This window comes from Lepidochelys kempii, chromosome 11, assembly GCF_965140265.1.
Source record: "Lepidochelys kempii isolate rLepKem1 chromosome 11, rLepKem1.hap2, whole genome shotgun sequence".
NCBI lineage: Eukaryota > Metazoa > Chordata > Testudines > Cheloniidae > Lepidochelys > Lepidochelys kempii.
In genome coordinates, this window is record NC_133266.1 from 68538544 (window position 1) to 68564143 (window position 25600).

The 25600-nt window shown below is 45.5% G+C and overlaps 1 long non-coding RNA gene across 1 annotated transcript; it reads left to right on the forward strand.

Annotated features, from left to right (window-relative positions):
* Positions 1 to 210: 210 nt before the first annotated feature.
* LOC140895883 (uncharacterized) lies at positions 211 to 19182 on the forward strand. The gene is made up of 4 exons (XR_012154384.1): positions 211 to 468; positions 7078 to 7207; positions 7780 to 7917; positions 18942 to 19182. It is a non-coding gene; the product is annotated as an uncharacterized lncRNA (long non-coding RNA).
* The last annotated feature ends 6418 nt before the right edge of the window (positions 19183 to 25600 follow it).

A 25600-nucleotide genomic window follows, 5' to 3' on the forward strand; every position in this document is an offset into this window, starting at 1 on the left:
CTGACCTCCTGCCCCTTTATGTCCCCGCCCGCCCCGCCATCGCAGCCGGGCCCCGCCGCGCGGCTGGCCCGGGGTCGAGCCAGCGAGGCCGCAGCCTGGCGGAGCGATAAACGGGTCCAGCGGCAGCCCCGGGCCACCAGGCCGCGCTGCTCAGCCTGGCAGGCGCGCGTAGCCCCAGCGAAGTGACTCCCCTCCGTGAGCTGCCCCCGCCCCAGTGTTGGCAGCTCTCTAGCTATGCGAGGAGAGAGAGGGAGGCAGTGCCCTTTCCCCAGTCTGAGGAAGATTTAAACTCAGGAGGCTTGGCTTGTCTTCCTCACGAGTTAAGGGGCCGATTTACACAACCCTCATTCGCATTTGGGGAGCGCTGTGGCCCGGATCCTCAAAGGAGTTTAGCTGCCCAACACCCCCTTTGAGGATCTGGGTCTTGCTGATTTGAGTAATCCCACTGAAGTGAATTGCGTTACTCATGTGAGTAAGAGTTCAATGTAGATAAGGATAAGATAAGGGCCTGTAACTTATTTGCTTGAGTAAAATGGGATAATACTGGATTACCTTAAATGGGTTTATGATCCTTAATTTATGTTTGTGAAAATCACTTTGCTCTCTCAGCTTTTCTGCTAAAAGGCTCTGTCCTATATACAGTGTTATCACTTCACTTTTAAGTCACAGCAGCATCTTTATTATTTATACGTGTATTACCATCGCCCCTAGAAGCCTTAGTCACGGATCAGGTCCCCATTGTGCTAAGCACTGTACAAACACAGAGCAAACAGATGGTCCCTGCTCCAAGGAGATTACAATCTAAGCGTATGGCTACTCTGCTGCTGGGAGGTATAATTCCCAGCTCATGCAGGCATACGTGAGCTAGCTCGGATCAAGGTAGCATGCTAGAAGTAGCAGTGTGACCACAGTGGCATGGGTGGCGTCTCGGGCTGGCCGCCTGAGTACAGTTTCATCTAACATCCTATGTATGTACTTGGGTGGTTAGCCCGAGCCTTTGCCCATGCCGTCCTGGCCACACTGCTGTCTTTAGCCTGGTGGCCCCAGCAGAGCTAGTACGTATACGTCTGCCTGAGCTGGGAGTCAGAACTATACAGCAGCTGGAGATGAAGACGAGGCAATAAGTGGATAGAGGAAAACAGACGGGAGTACAAGAAAACACAGAGGCCATGTTAATATGATAGGTAGTAGTCTCAGCACACCCACAGCTATCTGTTGTCAGGGTTTTTGTAGGCACCACGGCAAAGGAGAGTTGTGAGGAGGGGTTGGCAGAAGAATAATGAGGTGGTGTAGTGGCTGATTACAGGGAGTGCCTCCCACTCGTGTTGGGCAGTGTGGCAGAAAGCACGAGAGCGTACTTGTTTGACAATTGAACAAGTGGTCAGTGGAGCTGGCATCAGTGGCCAATTGGAGGTGAGCACTGACAGCTCAATAGCTAATGAGTTAACTAATGATTAACAGTTACCTTATTGCCTCTTTTGCTTTCTGAGGTGAGCTGTGTTGTGTGCCATTGATTGTTGTAAAACTGCAGACCTGCGTGCGTGGAGAAATTACACTGACATGTAAAAATATTTATGGAGAAGTCCTGGCCTCATTCAAGTCAATTGGAGCTTTCTCATTGGTTTCAGTGGGGCCAGGATTTCACTCGTGTATTGGAAGAGAGGAGAGTCAACCTGATGGAGAAACCCATGTCTGGCTGTGGAAGGCAGGTGACGTCCCACCCAAGTAATGGAAGTGCTGCCTTGCTGAATGTGTATGGCATTGAACTGAAAGACAATTGTTTTGCTGTGGACCTGTTATGAGGCTCTTACTCCAGTTCAGTAGAACCATCTCACCCAAGGCTTGTCTGAGCACAGCGTCCAACCGGCATCCTCCTCTGCTTTGGCTTTTGGAGTGGAGCGGGGAGAGCAACTGCAGGGCGTGGGAGGGCTAGCTCAGTGGTTTGAGCATTGGCCTGCTAAACCCAGGGTTGTGAACTCAATCCTTGAGGGCCATTTAGGGATCTGGGGGGAAAATTGGAGATTGGTCCTGCTTTGAGCAGGGGGTTGGACTAGATGACCTCCTAAGGTCCCTTCCAACCCTGATATCTATGGTACTTCTATGACAGTGCAACTACTTGTTTCTGGTTTATTCCTTTGCAGCCATGCCAATGGGCCTTTGATTTCTGAGACTAAAGGCCTGATCTGAAGCCCCTTGAAAGCAATGGAGGGCTTTTCATTGTCTTCAGGGCTTTGGGTTAGGTCACTTACTCTTATTTTCTTCCTTTCTTACCACGGATATGCCCTTCACGAGTCAGCATGGAAGAGGGATGGCTTGTAAAAAAATGAATTAAGTTGATCTTTTGCTCTTAATTTAATTGGCAACGCTAATTGTGGAGTACTTGATCGTACTTCAGAGCACACCATCAAATGTCAGACCGAAAAAACCCAAAAGTAATTCCACTAATTGCAGTTGGCTGTATGCAGCATGAACGCTCATTTAGCTTTAGTACTATATCTGCCTGATACTATTTCAGTTTTGCTTATGCAAGCAGATATCATATGTCATATATTTTTCAGACACTACGTAAGCACAATTAAAAGGGGAGGAAAAAGAGGAGTTGCCACTTATTTTATTATTATTATTATTCTAGGATTTGTTAGTTCATAACCATCCACTTAAAATGTGGTATGGTGAATTTAATGCTGGAGAAAGGTTTACCATCCAGGAAACTGAAGCTGTCCATTCAGAAGAGGTGCAACAAAGGTGGAGGCAATGCAAGATTTCCCCAGTGCTCCTCCAATGTGCCCCAAACCAGACCTGCTGGGACAACCTCTAGAGTAAGAGAGTAGCTCCACTTCCACTTCCACATCCATCCAGTTCTCAGCCTCAGTGCTGAGCTGCCATGAAGGTTGCCAGCTAGTGCCATATTCATTCATAGATTTTAAGGCCAGAAGGGACCATTATTACCATCTAGTCTGATTTGCATGACACAGGCCATAGAAGCTCACCCAATAGTGGATTTTGTGGTATGGACACCTGAGCACAGAGAGCTGCACTGAGTCCACCATGTCATTTGACACAGGCCACCCAAAAGCCATCCTACATTAGCCACTCCCTGTGCTGGATTTGAACTATCTATCTATACTACTTATATGGCCTCATTACTGTAGTTTCTGTTCCTAGTTGTGAGGAAAAATATGTTAACAACAACCCTGTGAGGTAGGGCAGTGCTATTATCCCCATTGTACAGGTGGGGAACTCAGGCACAGAGAGGCTAAATGACTTGCCCAAGGTTACCCAAGAAGTCAATGGCAGAGCAGGGAGTTGACTCCAGGTATCTTGAGTCCTAAGTTAGTGCCCTAAACATTGGACCACCCCTTCTCTCTGCTGCCCTAGCACTGAAAAACTGTATTTCCCATTATCAGTGACTACAGGTTTGATCTCCTCCATTTGGGCTCAAATTTGAACTGGCCTTTTTTCTACCCATATCACCCTGCAAACGCATGTCTAATATACTGCCCACTATCATAAGTAGTTGCTTTCCATGCATCCCTCTCAAAATGAGTATATGTGCTTTGGATTATTTTTCCCTGCGATATATTAGATTGTTAATCAATTTGAGTCAGTATTTTAATAAACAACAAAGTTAGTTCCTGTCATATACTGGGGTATAATCAATAAATCATGCTGATTATAGTTATTTTACATGTCAAGTCATATCTCTACATGTCATTGTCCAGATTGTTGCAGAGTGTTTGTGTGGTTTTTATTAACTCTTCAGTGCCGATTCATGATTCATAGAAATTACAAGATAATCAAATTATAGAATCATAGATATTGTTTTATCTGTTAGAGAATCATAGAAAATTCTGTCTGTTCCACCAAAAGAAAGAGATGAAAGGAAGGAATCGACAGAAAACACCGCTGCTACACATTGCTTTCGAGCATTTAATGAAATTCAGATGTAACAGCTCACTGGAATTTGGTGTGCCTGTATATAATACTCAGTTATGATATGATTCACAGATCTCAGTCTGAGTTACAAAGGGAGCTGTGTACCCCTAGCCTCATTTTGCAGATGGGGAAACAGATGTTCAGAAGCTTTCTCAAGATCACACAGCAAGTCAGTGGCAGAGCCCATGTCTGCTGACTCTCAGTCTGGGGCCCTATCCATTGGACCATGCTACAGCAAGGTTGCTAGCTTACATGCCAAGGGAGCGTGATGAAGAGCAGGGGGCAGGGCCGGCTCCAGACACCAGCGAAGGAAGCAGGTGCCTGGGGCGGCCAATAGAAAGGGGCGGCACTCCATCAGTTATTGGGGTGGCATGTCCGGGTCTTCGGCGGCGGGTCCTTCATTCCCTCCCTTCCACTTCGGCGGCACTTCGGCAGCAGCTCAGTCGGGTTGTTTTTTTTTTTTTCTTCACCGCTTGGGGTGGCAAAAAAGCTGGAACCGGCCCTGGCAGAGGGAAGGCTTAGGTTCAATGCTCAGTTGAGTTGGTGTTTTACATCCAGGGTGAGATGTCAGGGAGATTATCAGAGACCTGCGACTGAACGGTGTAAAGATGGAGATGCAGACTTGTAAACTGTCCCCAGAGAAGTCATAGTTAAAGCTGTGGGAGCAGATGAGGTCACCAAGGGATGAAGTATAAAGGGAGCAGAGGACAGGCTGCCTTAGGGATTCCTGCAGGGAGTGGGAGAGCAGTGGAGGAAGAGTCCCCAAAGGAGGCAATGGAGAAGTAGTGGAAGAAGAAAGAGGTGAATCAGAAGCATACACCATCTTGGAGGTCTTAGGAACGAGAGAGTCTGGAAGGAGGGGTGATACATCTTGTCCCAAGCAGCAGAAGGTGAGAATGGAAGACAGGCCCTTCAGTTCAGCTAGACGTGGTGACCGGATGACCTTGGAGGACTATCAGGGCAGACCCCAGAAGATGTATAAATGAAGCCAGGTGATTCTTTAACAACACATGGCAGAGCTGCAGCGAGGGCACAGTTGGTTCCGTTTTCCTGAAGAGGAGTGGAGCTGAGCTGTCAGCGTCTACAGGGTTTGGGCCGGTCACCAGGGCTGGAGCTTCTCCCTGTCTCCAAAGCATGCGCCGCCACACCCAGTCTCAGTCAAGGAGGTTTATTTCTTTATGTAAGCAGTGTCAGGATGAGCTCCACCCTGACATCTGGTGGTGAGGTGTGGCAAGTTGTGGAAAAGAACTTCAGGGGCCGATCTCATTTGCATAGGCACACCCACCACGCCTAGAATGAGACCATAGCTGCCCAAATGGTCACTTTGGCTGCTGTGGGATCCCCAGTGTCTCTGTTATTGGGGCAGGAAGAATAAATTGTTATTACCCTGATTATGGGAACTGTGCTTGGAACTGTACTTGGCCTTTTGTTACGATGGAGGGATTCACCATCATCTAAGTAGCACTCGCTAGGCAAGGGTCATGGGTTCCAAAACTGTGTGAATGAAGAGAGGCTGGGGACAAGTATTAATACTTGGTGGCATGGGCCCCTTGGTGAGGGCCTTACATGCTGATTGCACTTCCTCCTCTCTCCACTGTGGAATATCAGAGCTAATTTTGATTTCATTAGAAGTCTAGTTATAGGCTGCTGAGCTCACTTTGGGCTGACAGTGCACTAGCACTGGGGCTCCCCTACTACAAGCTGAATTCACCTAAGAGCTGAAATCACTGAGTGTTGTGTTAAGTAGTGGGGGAGCCTGAAGATATATTGTGGAGCAGTTTGCGGGACGGCTGGTGAAGCAGTTCGACATGGAGCAGTGTGTGGATGGCAGGAGCTGCTTGTGGGCCGTGGAGCTGAGTGAAGGAGTTCGTGGGGCGGCTGGCGGAGCGGAGCGCAGCTGAGCGAAGGAGTTCGTGGGGTGGCTGGCGGAGCGGAGCGCAGCTGAGCAAAGGAGTTCGTGGGGCGGCTGGCGGAGCGGAGTGCAGCTGCGCGAAGGAGTTTTGTGGGGCGGCTGGCGGAGCGGAGCGGAGCGGAGCGCCGCTATGGAGCTATGGGGCGGTCAGCTTCAGATCACGTAAGGTGCCTCTTACCCCCGTCCCATTTCCACCCAGGTTGGGAGGTAAAGCTCCGCCGATAAACTTTCGAACTCTGGGGCTGCCCTGACCAGGGACAGAGACTTTTGGGGCATTGGACTTTTGGGGTTGCTGGACTCAAGAACCAAAGGGAAAAGGGCATGCCCCAATTTGCCTGGGGTGGGGTTGCTTTTGCTCATGGGTTGTGTTATGAATCCGGTTGGTGGTGTTTCCCCAACATAATGCCACATTGTTTCTCTCTGTTATTAAAAGACTTTTGCTACACTCAGACTATGTGCTTGCGAGAGGGGAAGTATTGCCTCTTGGAGGCGCCCAGCGGGGGTGGTATATATTTGTCCCAGGTCACTGGGTGGGGGCTCGAGCCGGTTTGCATTGTGTTATTGGAATGGAACCCCTAGATATTGAACCCGGCCCTTGTTGCTGCCAACTCTGACGGGCAGAAGGGTTACATTTAACAGAGGTTATCAAACAAGCAGAAACTCCATCCTTGGCCCCAGGCTTCAGGGCCACCCCTCCCAGGAGTCTCTGGCATTCCAGCTTGAGGCAGCTTCCCAGCCCTCTTTTGGCTCAGCTCCCTTCCTGAAGCAGCAGCCAGGGGCTGCTTCCCTGAGTCCCTGGCCTCAGGGACCCACCACAGGAGTTAACTCTGCTCTGCTGTGGTCTTCACTCCCCAGGGCTTGGCCTGTCTCAGTCCTTCCTCTGGCCCAGCAGCCCTTTATAGGCCCAGGTGTAGCTCGGCCCTCTTTAATTGGCTGGATTGGATTCACCTCCTCTGGTCCTGGGGCACTGAGCGTCATCCATCTGCAGGGACCAGCTACCCTGTGACAGACAGGGCCTAAATGAGGGAGGCTTGTCTCTGAAGCCAGGGTATCATCTGAATAAACCTAAGCAAGGTGTCAAAGCGAAGAGGATCGGAGCTGGCTCGGATTTCTAAATACAGTATAAACGTTTATGGTAAGCAGATGAAAATATGGCTGTTAAACTATGGATGGGCCGTGAGTCACCGTGAAGTGCTTTGCAGTATCTGTGCTCTTCACTCTCTTCACAGACCCAGTTCTGTCTCCGTGCTGCCGAGCCAGGAATTATGGACAGGGATTCCTGTTATGCAAACTCAAGTGACAAGACTGCAGACAGTGCTGCACATAAGAGAAACTTCAAAGATCACAGACGTTTCCAAGGTACCGTCCACAGACTGCGTGCTCTGTGCTTACAGCATAAGAAACAGCCAATCATTTGTAGAAAGCCACTCAGTACAGTCCCATTCACTCTTCTTTGCAGTGTAAGGGGCAGGTTCTGATACCCTAATTCATGTTAAACCAATAATCCTACTGAAGTCACTGGGACTACTGAGTATGGTGCTACCCAGCATGAGTTAGGGTAATGACAGCTCAGCCCATCTCAACTCTCTTCTCTTTTCCCCAGAAAAGACACTTATTATTATCTCCAATACCAATGAAAAGACTGCTAAACAAGGGGTTTTTTCCCTTCTAAAGGGAACAAGGGATGTTGTTATGATGAAAGCCTTATTTAATAGTTTACACTTCAGCTACTGTAGCTGTTTATCTTTCTTTTCTGTATATTTAATTAAAGGTTAAAAAGGGATTTTTAATGGTGTTCACCATGGTACTAAGCAAGCTGAGCTCGCTGTCTACCCAGCCCCAAACTTTGTTTACAACTGTTTAATGTTTTAAAGTTTCAGAGTCATGTTAACAATTTTAACTCTTTGGACGCATCTAAATTAATACAACAGGTATCAGAATCTGGCCCATTGGGATCAATAAGGGATATGCATGCAATGAAATATCTTCTGCATCACAGTTGGAGTGTGAGTGGCAGGAATCAGCTAACCACCAGAGAAGTACTAGATTGACAGACTAGAAAGGCAAATGTGAGTATTTGTACTGGAAGCCTAATTCTAGGAGACAAGTTCATCCCATGAGGGAAACAAGGCAGTAACATGTGATCTACATGTCCAGCATTGGGCATCAAATAGTCACAATGAATTGCAAAAATTATTCAGCGGATAACTTCAAATATCAAATGAAAATTTTAAACAGCTCGTGACACATTCATAAACAGATAAAGAGGCTAAATGTATTAGGTAACAGAGAGGAAGGTTACTCTTGAGGGTTAAAGCAGAGGACTGGAACTTGGGAGATTTGGGCTCAATTTCTGGTTCTGTAGCAGACCTCATGGATCATCTAGTGTGACCACCTCCATTACAAAGGCCATAGAACTTCCCTGAATTAATTCCTGCTTGAATTAGAGCATATCCTTTAAAAAACCTTCCAATCTTGATTTTAAATTTACCAGTGATGGCAAATTCACCATCACCCCTGGTAAGTTCTAATGGTTAATTATCCTCATTGCTAAATATTTGCACTTCATTTCCATCTGAATTTGTCTAGCTTCAATTTCCAGCCATTCAATCTTGTCATATCTTTGCTAGATTGAAGGCCCCATTATTAAATATTTGTTCCCATTGTAGGTAGTTAAACTATGATCAGTCACCTGTTTACATCTGCTCTTTGTGAAGCTAAACCAGATGAGTTCCTGGACCTATCACTATCAGGCATGTTTTCCAATTCTTTAATCATTCTTCTGGCTCTTTTCTGAACCCTCTCAAATTGATCAGCATCCTTCTTGAATTGTGAACCCCAGAACTGGACACTATACTCTACCAGTGCCAACTACAGAGGTAATATAACCTCCCATTTTGGGGTAGGGACTGTTTCTTACCTAGTGTTTGTACAGCACCTAGTACAAAGGCTTTTGTCTCGGGTTTGGCTCCTAGGCGCTACAGTAATGTACAGAATGAACAATAATAATTTACTTGCAGTAAATAATTGGAGGCAGTATGGTCCAGCAGGCACGACACTGGACCAGGACTTGAGACACCTTTGTTCTGTTCATGGCCACTGACCTGCTGTATGGCCATGGGCAAGTCGGTTTGTCTGTACCTCTGATTCCCCCAACACACACACCAGTTGTGTGTTGAGTGGATTATGGACTCGTTGGGGCAGGGCTTGTCTCTTACTATGTGTGTGTATACCCAGCCATGACAGTTCAGACATCTGGGCACTATTGTAATACAAATAATAACAGTTGGATGGGCTCTAGCGAACCGAAAAATCCTTGATTTGTTGATTCGTTTCTCTGCCAAAGAGACTTTCCACCATTGTAGAAGTCTTTAACAGTGCTCAGAAACCTGGGGAATACATTCTCTATCAATTTAAACTGTTGCCCTTTAGACGGAAACTGAACTATATAAAAATACCCAACTAAAATGAGATGTTTCAAATTCCTTTGCTCTTTCTCATGCTAATAAATCTTCCTAGGTTTTTTTCCCCCTGTTCAAGAACAAAAGAAAAAGGTAGCAGTCTCAGAAGAACCACGTGTAAGCCATAGTGGGATCATAAAAGCAGATAATAAAGATAAGCTGAAATATTGCAGAGCTCATTACATATCATGCTTTAAATGACCCACAGGGTGCGTCTTCCCAACTGCAAATGATGCATGAGGGGAACAAACCTTTACCATTTCCTCCTTTTTATTGCACGCTACGTGGCCTCATCAATTTGAAGTGTAAATAATTTTGATGGCTCACCTTTCAGGAACAGCGCAGACCAGAGACACTAGTAATACTTTTACTGATTCAAGAGCCCTTTTCCCAGACGGGGCCTGTGCTTTGATACCCTCTTTATTCCTCCCCTGCATCACTGGAGTATAAATGTGTCTCCTCTAACCTTCTGTGGCCTCGGACAAGAAGGGCCCAGTCATTAGTGTCACCCTTGAACCAGTGTCTCGTGTGCTAATGCACGAGAGCCCAATTCTAAAGGCCAGTGAAGTCAGTGGTACCACTAACTTTGGATCAGGTCCTTACTTTTTCCACCAAACCAAGCCGTAAATTGATTAACTAATTGTATGGATCAAACTGCCAGACTAGTTTTCAAAGTCTGGAGGCAATGAACAGCAGTGGGATGCAGCTGCTAACCTCTGCGTTGGCTCTCAAAGCATCTGGAAAGCAGGGATTGTGATTTATGCTGTAGGAAGATGGATATTTTATAGTAACTGCCCTCTGGAAGATTCTTGAAGCAAGCCTCACATTGTCTCTTGTGGCAGTGTGCTGTCTGTTTCTTTCAGTATGGTGCAGTGAGAGGTCATTTACCTCCTTATGCCGAGCCATTAACTCTTTGTTAAAATGCAACATGCTCTGGCAATTCTTCTTCCATGTGCACTGAATAATTGACCTGAGTGAAAGAGAAAATTTTAATTGTGAGGCTCAAATTTAATACTAGTGAAAGGAAATTCTCGCCCCCTCTCCCCTACCTACTCCCCCCCGCCCCCAAATACAATTAGAACATAAGAACAGCCATAGTGGGTCAGACCAAAGGTCCATCTAGCCCAGTGTCCTGTCTTCTGATGGTGGCCAATGCCAGGTGCCCCAAAGCAAATGAACAGAACAGGTGATCATCAAGTGATACATTCCTCTGTCGCCCAGTCCCAGCTTCTGGCAAACAGGGACACCATCCCGGCCCATCCTGGCTGATAGGATAGGATAGGAGGACTCATCAGTGGCTATCTTCCATGCATTTATCTAGTTCAGGTCAATGTTTATACAGCCTTGCTAAAGGCTTTTAGGAAGAATGGGGGTAAAATTTATAACTAAGGCTGACTCTTGTTGCTGGGGAAATAAGTGGAAATGTTGTGGTGCCGTGCGTTCTGAAACGATCAGTAGAACACCTGGGATGCCACACTTACTGCTGCTGATAGCCATTCTTGGTAGACAATGCAAAGCACAGCCTTGAAGAATCAGGTACCGATGCACAAATAGGCTGTGACATATGCAGCAGCATTACTAAAATGTGAACTAAGCTTTTAGGAACATGCCCTGGAGTAAAAAATCAAACAACTCAAATGAGATTATATAAACATAGGAATTTAGAATAGTCACACTGTATCAGATCCCCTTGTCCAGTATCCTGTGTCCAGCTGTGGGAAATAGAGAATGGCTGAATGGAAGTCACCAGTCATGTTGTTACCTAGAACCATTCTTGGCAAGGGTGGGGGACTATAAAAGTGAAGGGATCATGTCCAGCATTACTGCCAGGCCCTTCTATTGTGTCCCACTGGGTTTTCTCCCTAGATTTACTGTCCTCTGTACAGGAAGCCAGGGCTCAAATGATCATTCAGTTCACCTTGATTTTTGAGGACTAAGAATTAAGGAAGAGATATACTTCCAGTGTATTCATTTAAAACCTCAGTAAATATTTTCCAGTACTGGCAAACTGAGGTAATATCACTGATTAAGAGCATTCCTCAGTCTCCAAATCCTATCCCCTGGAAATTAATTGCAATACAAGGAATGCCAGGTGTTAGTCCAATCAATGCCCCTTATAACTCATTTTGTATCACAGAATAATCCCTCTGTTTGATTGCAAAGATACACAGCAGTGTGTGTGAGAGAGAGACTTATTATCATAGGGCAGATAGGGATGTTTAGACAAGAATGTGTCCATCTACACTTTTTTCTATAAAAACAGCCTCCATTATAAACCATAGTTAATCAGGTGGTTTCAGAACTTGTGTATCTAAGGTTGGCATTCGTTTATTAGGTCTACAGCAGGCTACTGGACACATTTTGAATGAGCTTGTATTAAAAGGTGACCCAGACTGAGCAATGTCCAAATACAGTCTAAGGGCCTGATTTACCACAGAGAGGGTAATTAACCTTCCCAAGGGATGGGTCATTTCTCCATCACTTAGAGACTTTAAATCAAAATCTGATGTCTTTCTAAAAGACATTCTTTAGTCCCGCCCTGTGTTCTTGGACTTAGTACAGGAATCACTGGGTGAAATTCTGTGGCCTGTGAGATGCAGGAGGTCAGACAATGCTAGGGGAGGTCAGATAATCATAATGGCCCCTTCTAACCTCAGAATGTTTGAATCCATAGAACCACAAGTTTTATGCTAGTGTACCTCCAGTGGATGCCTCTGCCCCCATGGCAGTGCAATGGTATAAACTGCTGTAACTCAGTGGTCAGTCAGGCCCTGCAACTTTATTAAAGGGAGCTGTGATTAGAGGAAGATTAAATGTCTCAGGATTAGAGAGAATGGAGAACTCGTTAAGACTTTTAAGGCACCTCAATGAGGCAACTGACAAGTCCAGAAGAATGATAGCCTATGGGCTTATAGCACAGCCATAGTCCAATGCAATACGTGAGAATTAATTTTCTATTTATAAGGAGTAAACATGATTCATTAGAAGGCATACACCAATTTACATCGGCTGAGAGTCCAACCCCATGAATATATTCATTTTAAAATTAAAGAGGCAATAAATGCCATTAAATCCCAAGTGGACTGTCAATTCTGACAAACTCTACACTGTTCAGACCAGTCTCACTACTGCAGCTTAATGTAAAAATCTTTGCCTCAGGTCTTAGCCATAAAAATGGACAAAGTGGTATGGCTGATAGCTGTTAGAAATGGATCAGTATGTCTGGTAGGAGGGTGCACAGCAGATGAACCACACAGGACCCTGGGGCCAATCCATTCTGCTGATCAAATGTAAAGACCTGTCTTTTATATTTAGTTGTTGATTAAAGACTTATTCACACAGAGCGGGCCTGCTTCACGGAAATGTTAGAATGTAATGCCCTAAGCCAAGCTTACACAGTTCAGTACATGCCCCCTACTTTGATTCATTGGCTCAATTTATGGCAGCGTGCTAAGAGTTGAAGGGAACATTCTCTGTGGATGTAAAACAGAATAGCATTTACTGCCAGTGTAACTATGGTCTTTTACATCAGCTGAGTATTTGGCCCAAGGACTCTAATCTAGGCATTGTCCTTGATCCTTGATCTATAATGATACCTTGTTGAAAAGGTGTGTGAGGGAGAGATGATTGAGACAGGGCAGGAACAAAGAAATAATATCCAAACAGCTGTAGTTTCCTGGATGCCATTGGTTTACTATTTTTGCCAAAGTTTCATAGTCCTTGAGAATCTAACATCCAGGAGCTGATATAAACACAAGAGAAAATCAAAGTCCATAGCAGCTATCGATGAGCAGTTAGAACTCAATCCAGTTTGTAGGTTTCCTGTCTTCCATTTCCTTAAATGCATAAATAAACCCTACTAGTATGTGCCAGTGCTTTGAGTTGGGACTATACTTGTGTTCACTGCGGTGTCCCTTTGGGGTTGATCCAAAGCCCAGGACAATCAATGGAAGGATTCCCATTGACTTCAGTGGGCCTTGTATCAGGGCCTTGATGAGCATACCAGTCAAAAAAAATTATATAAACTGTCCCTTGGTTTTGCAATTTTCATTTTTCCCAATAGTTGTATGTGAGTAGTTTTGTAAACACACCACACATCCATGAGACTGACTTGCCATGACAGCCATCCATTTCACACCTCTCTTCCGGGATACTGTGAAGTCACTTTGCAAAGACAGCCTTTAAAGCTTGTGTTCCACTATTGCACAGCCAAAAGGACCACACTGTGCACGTGCAAGTTACCCAGTTTTCATGAGTATACACTAGTTTTTGAGTGCATGAATTTAGAGGCAGGGATGGAGTCGCTGTGAAAATATGGCCCTATATGAATTGCTTAAATTTTCCCATCAGTTGTTTTTTCTGTTTTTCTATGTTTTTTCATTTATTTTCTGTGGGCCCAAGCAGGACCGGATTAAGGTTATGAGGGACCTAAGGCTAATGGGAGGGAAGGGCCTAAGTCTACAGAAAATATTATGAAGTAATCAAACATTTTTTATCAACATACCTATTTACATATTATTTATTTATATCACATTAACAAGTTTATTATACTCTCACGACACTCAATTCTTCACTCAAACAATTTCCCCCCCTCACTTTAGCTGTGACAAAGTCATGAATGATGTCATCATAATTCAAAGACCTGACAATTTCATTCTCCATGCTCAAGAGGGACAAAGCACTGAGATGATCTTGAGTCATGGTGAGTCTCTAAGAATCATCCAACGACTGGTTGATGCAGAGAAAAAATTGTTCAATTCTTGGACAAATCCACAAAAAGGAACTGCTTCAACACAACAGTCCACAGCAGACTGGCCAACAAGGTTGAGTGCGTGGGCAGCACATGGTATGTAATCAACCAAAGCATTGCCCTCTTTTATCTTTGCCTGCGTCCCTGAATATTTGCCACTTATATTACTTGCATTGTCATAGCTTTGGCCATGACAAAGTCTGATGTCAATCCCATTTTCGGTGAGGAAATCAACTTTCGGTGAGGCAAGTTTCTCCCCTGTGTGGCTGGTGATGTTTATGAAGGTAATGAAATGCTCACCTGGTCCTCTGGGTAGCACATAACGCAAGATGACAGTCAGCTGATCTACATGTGACGCATCTGGTGCTGAGTCGATGGACACTGAAAAATATCCCACATCTTTGATCTCATCTACAATGGCTGATAGTGTCTTCTTTGCCTGCAGTGCAATGAATTCATCAGAAATAGTCTTTGATAGATATGATGTATGGCCTTTTCCATGATTTGCGTGTTCATTGATGTGCTGAGCTAAGAAAGGGTCGAACTTAGCTATTAGCTCTAGAACACCAAGGAATGGCAGGCCACGCTCAGCAAGAAAAACTATGATTTCAACTTGGCATCTGAAAATGTTCTTCCAATAAGCACGAGCTTCCAAAAACTCATTTTCCATTTGGGTATCAATTCTGCCACTAACTTTTTTCAGGCATGGTAGCTGCTAACTGACAATGAATGCTGCTCAATCATTGCATGATTGATAATGTATGCACTAATTCTTCCAATCACTGACACCTTTGCAGAACATTCCCTACTTTTTGGAATCAGAAAACAGGCTGCAATAAAAACAGTACACTTTCTTCTTAGAAGGTGAATAGATGAGCCATTCTCACTTGCCAATCTGTTTGTTAGGCTTCACATATTCAAACATTGATTTGGTCAGATAACAATTCTGATTGGTGTACTCTTGCTTTGTCAATGAAAAGTCAGCATCTAAAATCTGGCATTTCTGTGGGCCTTTCTCAGTCCAATATGCCATGAGATCTTGAGAAGTCATGTCCTAGTCACCTGGATCACTGAAGAAGGATATATTTGTATTACTATCACTGGGAAAGCCTTGAGAGGAGTGAGGTGAGACTGCAACTAGAGAAATCACAGGAGGCTGTTCCTTTTCATCAGGCGCAGATGCAGCAGGTTCACTTGGGCTGGTATTTGCCTGGACTTCCTCACCACCAGACTTAGTAGGAGGAAAAAACGTTAGGAGAGAAGGAGTTCCTTTCAGCACTACATCTTGTCTTTGCCGTCTTTCTTTGGTCTCCTTCAATTTCTGCCATCCTCCTTTCTTTGACATGGTTCCTATTGGCCAGTATAGGCCTACTGTGTACAAAATTCAATATGTCTTGGGCCCACAAACACTTACTTAGCCCACAAAGACAAAATCACAACCACCATTAATTGAATCTTGATTGAATCTTGATCAATCAATCTTGATGAATTAATTTGTACAAAGCAATACCTAATGAGACAAAAAAATTCCCATGGTCCTGCTACCATTGCTCAGCTTCAATATGGAATGGAGGGCCTACAGTAGGGCTTAAAAATAGGAGGGCCTAAAGTAGGGCCTAAAAATAGGAAGGCCTAAGACTATAGCCTTATTAGCCTATGGGTTAATTTGGCCCTGGGCCCAAGCCAATGATTAATGGGAGTTGTTTCATTGGCTGTGATGGGCATTGGATAGGGCCCCATTTGCCTAAGATCAGTAAACTATTAAGCATATGTAAGCCCAGTGGCCTGTAATTCTGGAGGGGAAGGCATTCTCTTCTCCCATCTCTTGGTGAGCAAAGGGAAGAATTACCACAGAGCTGTTTTGTCTGCATAAGCCAGGGGTGGCCAAACTGGCTCGCAAGTTACATGCAGCTCTTTTACCATTGAAGTGCAGCTCATGGAGCCCCCCACGTTCCCCCACCCCATTCTCCACCTACCAGACTGGGGGTGGGGGAGCTCAAGACCTCTGCCTTGCAGCAGGGTGGTGGGGTAGGGGCTTCTGGTCAGCAGGGTGAGGGATCTTGAGCCTTCAGCCATGTGGGGCACACCTGCTGGGGCTCGGGGCTTAAGCAGGAGTGGGCCTGAAGCCACAGGAGCCAACTTTTGTTGGCACCAGTGGGAGCTCATGCCCCCCTGCCCCCGCCCCAAATCTGCCCCCTCCCTGCCCCTATTGGATCCCTCCCCAAATGCCCGCCCTGCCTCTCCCAGGCTTGCCGCACAAAACAGCTGTTCCGCGGCGCAAGCACTGGGAGGGGGAGAAGCAGGACGCGTCGGCCCGCTCAGGGGAGAAGGCGGAGCGGAGGTGAGCTGGGGGGGTGGGGCTCCAGCCCTGGAGCACCCACGGAGTCGGCGCCTATGCCTGAAGCCCCGAGCCCTGGCAGGCCCCTCCTTCAGGACTCAAGCCCCAAGCCCCGGCAGGCGCACCCTGGCTCTGGAATGTCTGAAGGTTGTTGTATTCTGAAGGTTTACTTGGAAGATCAGTACATTTGGCCACCCCTGGCACAAGCTCTTTACTCAGAATTGCAAGCGAACAGAGGCTCCAGAGTGGAAGGCGCTCTCTGTCCCCATCTGTTGGTGAAATGAGAGAAGTACAGCGACATTTGCCCAAGCCTTCCACCAAGAACTCCTCCAGTGATAGTTTGGGAAGTCAGCCTAGCTACAGACTCAGAATTGGCTGGAATAAGTGGTGGTGCCTCAGGTTAGGACCAGACAGCACTTCCCAAGAGACCGGAGACAGGCTTGTCCGAGTGCCCCTGAGATCACGCTACCCCCTGACACAAACCCAGAAGTGGGGGTTAGTGGATGGAAAAGGAGGAAGTAATGTAGTAAAGGATGTTCATCTATTGGTTATTCATTACTGGGGGCTGGGGAGCTGGTATTGGGCTACTGGCACAGTTACTGGGGGGGAAGGTTTTTATTTATCATTCATGTAAATGTATCGTTGCTGTGTGTCATACAGTGGCTGGCCCTCTTAAATGAGGTATGTCCTGCTCCCCTGTGTCAGCACAGGGGCTCCCAGGTTAGCCATTAAGAGGGCACGGCAGCACCTGGGGTTATAAAGGATCAGGGAGAATCAGCCAGGGAAGAGGTTCCTGGAGGAAGGCTAGAGAGCAGCAGAGGCATTTGCCAGATGGTCTCCCCAAGCTGAGAGCCAGGGCCAAAGAGAGAGGAGGAGCTTTCCCACGGACATCTCTATGCTGGAGAGCTGGGGCCAAGGGCCAGACTGCTGAAGGCAGGGGAGCAGGGGAAGGGCTTTCTTGCCGATATTTGAACACTAGAGAGCGGGAAAAGGCTAACGGAGCGGGCGAGTGATGGATGCTGTTCTAGTGAGGTTGAGTGCCTCCCAGCCGAGAGGCTGTGGGATTCCTGCTGGGGAGAGCAGGGCTGCACTCTGGCTGGAAGGGCTGAGGTGGCTGTCCTGGCCAAAGGATGGGAGAGGGCCAAAGAAGGGCTTGGGCCCAGTAGAAGACACCAGAGCGTGGTATGTGCTAGGCTGATGGGTTATAGGTCATGGGATTTTAAGGACTATGTGCACTGGGTGTGATAAATGGACTATGTTTTGGGACACTTGTTATGGATTATTTGCAGCTTGTTTTAATTATAAACCGACCCCAAGGATGGGTATTATTGAGACTGGGGAGCCTGTGGTGGAGTCCTTAGAGGCCCAAGAGAGGAAATGAGACCTTAACCCTGGAGTGACCACAAGGGGGCACTTGGACATGAGGGTGAATCGTTCACACTACTTTCCCCTAACGTTTTCCTTGTTTCATATCCAGGCCCACTGCCCGCAATGGAGAATGGTTCCCTATTGAGGATACCTAGGGAAAGTATTTAGTGATTCCAGAAACTCTGGATGGGGCTTGAGCCAGTGGTTTTTGCCAGTTTGAAGAGGGACTCCTAGCTTTTTGAACCCAATGCTTGTTGCTGGTGTCAACACCCTGGCAGACGGGTTACACCCAAAAGAAAGAGAACTCCCAATAGCAGGTAGTTGTGAGAGGACTGTGCACGCCTTATGCTGAGTGATGTACGCTCCAGATGGGCAGTTCCTTGTGTACCCAACTTCAAAGTCAAAGTCTGGAGAGATTTTGCAGGGCACCTAATGGCCCTTCGCTAATTAGAGCTTCTGTCTAGTAGGTGGAGAAGGGTGACATCAAATAAAATTAACAAGGAGAAATGTACTCAGCTGTCCGTTATTTTTCTGGAAACCCTGAGCAATAAAGTTTTGATTCAGCAGTTCCTACCTTATTAGCAAAGCATTTTAAGACCATGACCCATCGGCTTCAATGAGACTTAAGTATGTCCTTAAAATTAAACAGGGGCTTAAGTGCTTTGCTGGATAATATGGATCTAAGAACATTGGCTAGTACTTTGCTGAATTGGAAGTGACAGATCCTCAGCTGCTGTAAGTTAGAGCTCTGACTTCAGGTATAAATCAATGTACCTTCATTGACTTCCCATGTAAACTGTTATAACTCTGACTCTGGCCAAGCTTTTTTTACCGACTGAGGATTTGTCTCTAACATGTTCAGATATCAGTGATTTTGCTTTTAATTTAGGTATTAGAAATTCTAAAGGGTGAATGAAAATCTGTCCCTTCCATCCCGCCGCCAGCCTATTGCACGATACAAAGGGGACACTCAACAAAACTAAAGGGTGGGACATTTGGAACCAACTCCACAGCATGCAGTCACTGGGATTCACTGCTGCAGCAGTGCAGTGAGACCAAGTATGTGAGCCTGCTTTTCCATTGCTGGGCACCTTCTGTAGCTGTTTACACATGTCTAAAGTGCCTGCACAATGCTCCAAACTCAGCCTGACTGTGCTTTGCATCCATCTTCCACAGGACTCAGTGACTGCCCAAGGAGACCAGGCCCGTGATGGATAATTTATCTCACGCTTCAGGAACAATCACCTGGAGGCACCAGAAAGAGATTCCCCACATTGCGCTGTGCAGTACAGCACAGTGCTGCTGGGTGGGATCACTACTGAGGATGTCTCCTCTGAAGCATTGGGTACTGTCCACTTCTGAAGGCAGCAGACTGAACCAGGCTAACCAATGAGTTGATCTGTTATGACAACCCCTCAGCCAGTTGTACAGCAGTAACTGTATCAGTAAAGTTAAAGTGATACAATTTCAGTGTGTTGACAAGCCCTTACGGTCAGTCAAAATGAATAGATATTGCTCCTACTTCATTGGGCAGTAGGGGGAGCAACTTTCCTATAAATCAGAGAAGGATGTGTAGAGGCTTGTAGGGGCTTTGTGCTGGGAGAGAAGCTGAGCCCTGATTAGAGAGCCTGATTGGTTCTGATTCTCTGACTAGGGGTCCTATACAGATAGCCAGCCAGTCGTGCAGCAGCACAGACAGCTGCAGCGGTGCAGGAGCCAGCAAACAGAGCTGTAACAGGGGAGTTTGAGTGGGAGTTTGTCTTGTGGTGCATGTTTGGGGTTTGTTTTTGCTGTGGGTGGTGGTGCTTTGGTGGGGTTTGTGTTTCCCAGATTAGCGGGATTGAGGTGGGAAGGCTATGACAGATACAGAGGCAGCAGTGGGAGTGACCCATGTCACGGAAGACACAATGAGGATGACTGGATGTGGAAGCTGCGGTATGTCCATGATCCTGGAGGGGGTACCTGGAAAGAGTTTTGTCTGCATGAAATGCCGTCTGATAGAGCTGATGGAAGAAAAGATCCGAGGATTGGAGATGCAGGTGGAAAGTCTGGTTGAGTTTAGGAAGGGGTTTGAGCAGGTTATGGAGCAAAGACATGAAGAAGGGAAAAGTTCAGACTTGCAGATGGAAGCAGGAATGGGGAACTCTGAGGGGAGTCTGGGTGAGGAAAGTGGTCAGCAGAAGCATGTGACTAAAGAACCAGGCAGAGGAAAAGATGGGCTGGTGAAGGAGAAATAGAGCTCAATAATAGGTTTGCAGAGTTGGAAAATGAAGAAGGGGCTCAGCAGGTAATCACTGAAGATGGAAGGGCAAGAAAGAAGAGAAGAGCGGCTAGTCCTATAGGAAAAGGAGAAGAGTTAATGGAGACTACACCAAATATGAGCCCCAGGAGGATACAGGATGGGTTGAAGAGGATTACAAGGGAGAATAGGAATGGAAAGAACTTGCAGCCAGAGGGAACAGGGGATACACTGGAGAATGCCACCGTCACCAGGAAAAGGCAGGTCTATGTGATCGGGGACTCTTTACTGAGAAGAAAGACAGGCCTGTAACCAGAGCTGATCCAGAGAATAGGAGGGTGTGCTGTCTTCCAGGTGCTAAGATACGGGATGTAGACCTGAGGTTGAAAATGATCCTAAAGGGAGCAGGAAAGAATCCCCTAATTATCCTTCATGTGGGAACCAATGATACGGCTAGATTCTCGCTGGAAAATATTAAGGAAGACTATGCTAGGCTGGGGAAGACGCTTAAGGAAATTGAGGCTCAGGTGATCGTTAGTGGGATTCTGCCTGTTCCTAGAGAAGGGCAACAAAGGTGTGACAAGATTATGACTATCAACAGATGGCTTAGGCAGTGGTGCTATAAGGAGGGCTTTGGGATGTATGGCCACTGAGAGGCATTCATGGACAGAGGACAGTTCTCTCGGGATGGACTTCATCTGAGTAGGGAAGGAAATAGACTTCTAGGATGGAGGCTGGCACAACTGATTAAGGGAGCTTTAAACTAGGAATTTGGGGGAGATGGTTGGGAGATGTCCAGGTGATCTCCACGCCAGCTTTTAGTATTGAGAGGGAAGAAAACGAAGTAAGAGAGGATACAGCCGTGGGTAGGAGAATGGACATAAGGAGGAAGGGCAGTGTGGATACCAGTCTAATAGGTCATACTGGCTGTAGAATGTCCGTGCCTAATCGGGTACAGAATGTGAGCGAGGCCAAACAGCAAAAATGAAGATGTTTGTTCACCAACGCGAGGAGCCTCGGTAACAAAATGGAGGAACTAGAGCTACTGGTGCAGGAAGTGAAACCAGATGATATAGGGAGAACAGAAACATGGCGGAATAGTCGTCATGACTGGACTACGGGTATTGAAGGGCATGTGCTGCTTAGGAAAGACAGAAATAAAGATAAAGGTGGTGGAGTAGCATTGTATATCGAGGATGAGGTAGAATGTAAAGAAATAAGAAACGATGGAATGGATAAGACAGAGTCTTATTATATTGGGGAAGAAAAACTACTAGAGCCTCCCCTGGGATAGTGCTTGGGGTGTGCTATAGACCGCCGGGATCTAATTTGGATATAGACAGAGCCTTTTTTAATGTTTTTAATAAAGTAAATACTAATGGAAACTGTGTGATCATGGGAGACTTTAACTTCCCAGATATAGACTGGAGGACGAGTGCTAGTAATAATAATAGGGCTCAGATTTTCCTAGATGCGATAGCTGATGGATTCCTTCATCAAGTAGTTGCTGAACCGACTAGAGGGGATGCCATTTTAGATTTGGTCTTGGTGAGTAGTGAGGACCTCATAGAAGAAATGGTTGTAGGGGATAATCTTAGCTCAAGTGATCATGAGCGAATTCAGTTCAAACTGAACAGAAGGATTAACAAAAATAAATCTGCAACTAGGGTTTTTGATTTCAAAAGGGCTGACTTTCAAAAATTAAGGAAATTAGTTAGGGAAGTGGATTGGACTGAAGAATTTATGGATCTAAAGGTAGAGGAGGCCTGGGATTATTTTAAATCAAAGCTGCAGAACCTATCAGAAGCCTGCATCCCAAGAAAGGGGAAAAAATACATAGGCAGGAGTTGTAGACCAAGCTGGATGAGCAAGCATCTCAGAGAGGTGATTAAGAAAAAGCAGAAAGCATACAGGGAGTGGAAGAAGGGAGGGATCAGTAAGGAAAGCTACCTTATTGAGGTCAGAACATGTAGGGATAAAGTGAGACAGGATAAAAGTCAAGTAGAGTTGGACCTTGCAAAGGGAATTAAAACCAATAGTAAAAGGTTCTATAGCCATATAAATAAGAAGAAAACAGAGAAAGAAGAAGTGGGACCGCTAAACACTGAGGATGGAGTGGAGGTCAAGGATAATCTAGGCATGGCCCAATATCTAAACAAATACTTTGCCTCAGTCTTTAATAAGACTAAAGAGGATCTTAGGGATAATGGTAACATGACAAATGGGAATGAGGATATGGAGGTAGATATTACCATATCTGAGGTAGAAGCGAAACTCAAACAGCTTAATGGGACTAAATCAGGGGCCCAGATAATCTTCATCCAAGAATATTAAAGGAATTGGCACATGAAATTGCAAGCCCATTAGCAAGAATTTTTAATGAATCTGTAAACTCAGGGGTTGTACCGTATGATTGGAGAATTGCTAACATAGTTCCTATTTTTAAGAAAGGGAAAAAAAGTGATCTGGGTAACTATAGGCCTGTTAGCTTGACATCTGTAGTATACAAGGTCTTGGAAAAAATTTTGAAGGAGAAGGTAGTTAAGGACATTGAAGTCAATGGTAAATGGGACAAAATACCACATGGTTTTACAAAAGGTAGATCGTGCCAAACCAACCTGATCTCCTTCTTTGAGAAAGTAACAGATTTTTTAGACAAAGGAAACACAGTGGATCTAATTTACCTAGATTTCAGTAAGGCGTTTGATACCGTGCCACATGGGGAATTATTAGTTAAATTGTATAAGATGGGGATCAATAGGAAAATTGAAACATGGATAAGCAATTGGTTAAAGGGGAGACTACAACGGGTCCTACTGAAAGGTGGACTGTCAGGCTGGAGGGAGGTTACTAGTGGAGTTCCTCAAGGATCGGTTTGGGGACCAATCTGATTTAATCTTTTTATTACTGACCTCAGCACAAAAAGTGGGAGTGTGCTAATAAAGTTTGCGGATGATACAAAGCTGGGAGGTATTGCTAATTTAGAGAAGGACAGGGATATCCTACAGGAGGATCTGGATGACCTTGTAAACTGGAGTAATAGTAATAGGATGAAATTTAATAGTGAGAAATGTAAGGTCATGCATTTAGGGATTAATAACAAGAATTTTAGTTATAAACTGGGGACGCATCAATTAGAAGTAATGGAGGAGGAGAAGGACCTTGAAGTATTGGTTGAGCATAGGATGACTATGAGCCTCCAATGTGATATGCCGTGAAAAAAGCTAATGCCGTCTTGGGATGCATCAGGAGAAGTATTTCCAGTAGGGATAAGGAGGTTTTAGTACCGTTATACAAGGCACTGGTGAGACCTCACCTGGAATACTATGTGCAGTTCTGGTCTCCCATGTTCAAGAAGGATGAATTCAAATTGGAACAGATACAGAGAAGGGCTACTAGGATGATCCGAGGAATGGAAAACTTGTCTTATGAAAGGAGACTTAAGGAGCTTGGCTTGTTTAGCCTAACTAAAAGAAGGTTGAGGGGAGATATGATTGCTCTCTATAAATATATCAGAGTGATCAATACCAGAGAGGAATTATTTAAGCTCAGTACCAATATGGACACAAGAACAAATTGATATAAACTGGCCACCAGGAAGTTTAGACTTGAAATTAGACAAAGGTTTCTAACCATCAGAGGAGTGAAGTTTTGGAATAGCCTGCCAAGGGAAGCAGTGGGGGCAAAAGATCTATCTGGCTTTAAGATTAAATTCGATAAGTTTATGGAGGAGATGGTATGATGGGATAACATGGGTTTGGTAGTTAAATATTCATGGTAAATAGGCCCAATGGCCTGTGATGGGATATTAGATGGGGTGGGATCTGAGTTACCCAGGAAAGAATTTTCTGTAGTATCTGGCTGGTGAATCTTGCCCATATGCTCAGGGTTTAGCTGATCGCCATATTTGGGGTTGGGAAGGAATTTTCCTCCAGGGCAGATTGGAAGAGGCCCTGGAGGTTTTTTGCCTTCCTCTGTAGCATGGGGCACGGATCACTTGCTGGAGGATTCTATGCTCCTTGAAGTCTTTAAACCACGATTTGAGGACTTCAATAGCTCAGACGTAGGTGAGAGGTTTTTCGCAGGAGTGGTGGGTGAAATTCTGTGGCCTGCGTTGTGCAGGAGGTCAGACTAGATGATCATAATGGTCCCTTCTGACCTAAATATCTATGAATCTATGAAAAAGTAACTGGGATATATTGACAGAGCTTCAAGAGTATGCAGTCTTCTTGTAGCCGTGTGAGTCCCAGGATATTAGACAGACGAGGTGGGTGAGGCAATATCTTTTACTGGACCAACTTCTGTTGCTTAAGAGGGGTTTCTGGTTATTTGAAATTGCAAGCCCATTAGCAAGAATTTTTAATGAATCTGTAAACTCAGGGGTTGTACCGTATGATTGGAGAATTGCTAACATAGTTCCTATTTTTAAGAAAGGGAAAAAAAGTGATCCGTGTAACTATAGGCCTGTTAGCTTGACATCTGTAGTATGCAAGGTCTTGGAAAAAATTTAGTTTGGGGTACAGAGTCAATTACCAACTGCATTTTACAGAGAAGTCTTGGATTACAATGATTTTGTTCTTCCTTGTTTCAGATGGGTGTTAAATTATCAGAAATGCAGGATTCTGCATTCACCACTATTGGTATGTCTACACTTTGAGCTGGGGGAGGGGCCGATTCCCAGCTTGAGGAGACATACCCACGCTAGCTCTGACTGAGCTAGCTCACTAAAAATAGTGCAGCCGTGGCAGCACAAGCAGCGGGAGGAGCTAGCTGCCCCAAGTAAGTCCCTAGGGTCTAAGGTGGGATCTTGGGGCAGCTAGTCCCTCCCACTCCTCATGCTGCTGCCATTACTTTATTATTAGTGCACTACCTCGATCAGAGCTAGCGGGAGTATGTCTACAAGCTGGGCATTATCCCTCCAGCTCGAAGTGTAGACATAACCTAAGGGCAAAACTCACCCCCATACAGTGAAGATCATCCTTAAAACTGGTGGTTATTAGTATTATTAATTATTTGTATTATCGTAGTGCCTAGGAGCCCTGCTCTTAGACAGAAGTCCATTGTGCCAGGTGCTATACAAACACAGAACAATAGTCACTACATTCTCGGACAGTTTATTATGATAGCATTTAATATTCCAGTAGCATCCTGTTGTCCCAGGCATTGAACACACACAAACAAAGGCCTGGTTCTGCCCCAAACACCTGACAGTCTAGGGCCCTGATCCTGCAAACAGTTTAACATGATTAACTTCACTAACATGGCTTCAGTGGAATTATTTATGTGCTTAAAGACTAATAGGTGTGATCTGAAAATGAAAAAGCTGAAGGAAGTGTTATCAGCCCTCCAGCCAGCAAACACTGGCAGATTTGGCAGGGGTAGACCCTAAGGAGGGGTGTGAAGGAGAAGAAGAGGCTGACGGCCTTTTAGTTTTTTTAACCACTCATTTGTTAGCAGTTTGTCACTAGTGCAGCCTTATAATTATCAGAGTTCCAGCAGGCCCTGGTTCTGCCCAGACCAGGAATGCAAGAACAGCCTTTTGTCAATATTTGTTTTCACTTCCACTCTTGGCTTAAACCAGAAAGTACAGAGATGG